Source organism: Euprymna scolopes, chromosome 26 (assembly GCF_053919585.1).
Source record: "Euprymna scolopes isolate OS-2025 chromosome 26, ASM5391958v1, whole genome shotgun sequence".
NCBI classification, from domain to species: domain Eukaryota; kingdom Metazoa; phylum Mollusca; class Cephalopoda; order Sepiida; family Sepiolidae; genus Euprymna; species Euprymna scolopes.
Window position 1 is genome coordinate 75,593,039 of NC_136507.1, and position 2,192 is coordinate 75,595,230.

Genomic DNA, 2,192 nt, shown 5'->3' on the forward strand with positions numbered 1-2,192 from the left:
TTGTCTGTTGTGAAGCTCACTACTGTGTATATGATGAGCTATCTGGTAAAGAAAGTTTCATTAAATAGCAGAAGACCACTAAATAACTCTTCAGAGACAGATCTATGTGTCTCAAAAAAAAAAAAGAAAAAAAAACAAAAAAACTGGGACTTTTTAAAATGATGTGAAAAGGGAGTTGGAGAAGAAAAAAGATGGCCTAGTGGATAGAGGAATTGAGTCTCTACGGTTCCCGGTGAGCTTGTCTGAAAATAGCAGTTCCAATCCTACCTAAAGCCGGCCAGAGGATTAGTTGGCCAAAATGTGGTAAGATGATAACAACTATGGACAGCAGTAATTACTGAGGATACATTTAAGTGACTCAGCATTCCTATCGCACCGCAGGTAACCGCCTGGCAAAGGCCAGAGGAACGGTTGGCTGAAACATCATGAAACAACAACTATAAAAATGGGGATGACAGTCCGCAAATAAATAAATATACAAATTACTCATCTCAAAGTATTCCAACAATAATAATATAAAAAAAAAATAACATACTTATTGTAGTGTCTACCCCCCCCCCCCAATAAAAACATAATTGAATTCAAAACAAAGGTGGCAAAAATGTCTTACGACACCATATTGGATTTCATATATATATAATCCGCAAAAGGTCATTACACTTTCCATTTTATCATGGATACCTGTAATCTAATTATCAGAAAATTTTTCCTTTATTGTACCCCTTTGATAATTTAATACTAGCGGCTGCACTGCGTCGGCACACACAACACCGAGTGAAACACAAAATCGAGTACACTCAACATCAAGTACACTCAACATCGTCTTACCATCAATGCTTACTCTGTGAACTCAGAGTATGGGAAATTCCCATATGCACAAAACAAAATCACTGAAAAAACAAAAATAACTAAGGGTAAGGATAATGAGTAAACGTTGGATAAAATAATGGTTAAAATTATTACGAACTCGCCAGGATTCGAACCTGGAATCTTCTGATCCGTAGTCAGACGTATTATCCATTGTACCACAAGTCCTTTCCGTATGCTGAAAGATGTTACCACGACTGTATACAGACAGCACTAAATTCCATTGACATGGGCAGGTAACTTTTTCGACAATTGCACGAAACGCCCCCAAAACCCTTATTTCAGGCTTTTTGTGTGACTCGGCGTTGTTCATTATGAACTATATATAGATAAGGACAATCTAGGGACTCACACCTTTCAGGGTTGGTTGGTTGTTTTTGTTTTACGCCATATCAACCTTTTTCAGGTTATTTAATGCCGAATCTAGTGATTTTGAGGAACGATTTTTAAGGGAGTATTTTTTTTTTTAAGTCAGATTCTATTTAACCTATAGTTGGGACCCTAACAGGTACTACCACTCCGGGTCAGAGTGGACCTGGGAGCAATGGCAATTAAAGTGTGGCTCCACACTCCCCAAGGCCCGCAAGGTGGGGCCTTACCATCGGATATAGTTTTAGGTCATATCCAGGACCCACCTTTCAGGGGAAAAAAAGAATATTTCAATTCGGTGCATCCGTTCAAAAGTTTTATTGGCATATATACACACACGCATAAATAAACATTTAGAATTTTATTAATAGTATAGATGTGCACTTCCTTAACATGACCCTTATTCAAATTTTTCTAGGTCAATTGCATTTACCTCTCTTTAGCCTATAAATTTCATGATTTGCTGTATAAACGTTGCCTATCCTAATATCTTGATCATATATTTAAATTTTTTATTTGTGTCCAATCCCTATGCTGACAAAGAGACTTTTTTTTTTAATAAAAAATTGGGTGCTTCTTGAAATAGAGTCGACTAATCAATTTTTCAAATATGTTGTTTTAAATAATAAACAATATTACATAATTGTCATGTCGAGAATAGTATCATATCCAAAAATTGCAAAAATTCATTGAGTAGAAAGTTATTTAGAATTAAAAGTAATTTTTATGGAAAATTGATTAAATTGCATTTTTCTTAGATGTTATAAAATAGATGGTGAAGAGTTTGCACACAGGGGGACATAACTCGGAACGCATATTTTAGATTAGATGTTCCTGGCGTGCAATACTTATAATCTATAGCGATAGACATTTTCTTTTTACTAAAAACACAAAAGCTCAATGAGTTTTTGTAATTTATGTTTTGGATATATTACTATTTTCGACATAGCAATTAA

General features: G+C 35.0%; 1 non-coding gene across 1 annotated transcript; it reads right to left on the reverse strand.

The window, feature by feature from the left end:
* Positions 1–962: 962 nt before the first annotated feature.
* On the reverse strand, positions 963–1,035 carry Trnar-acg (transfer RNA arginine (anticodon ACG)). Its single transcript has one exon. It is a non-coding gene; the product is annotated as a tRNA-Arg (tRNA).
* Positions 1,036–2,192: the final 1,157 nt, after the last annotated feature.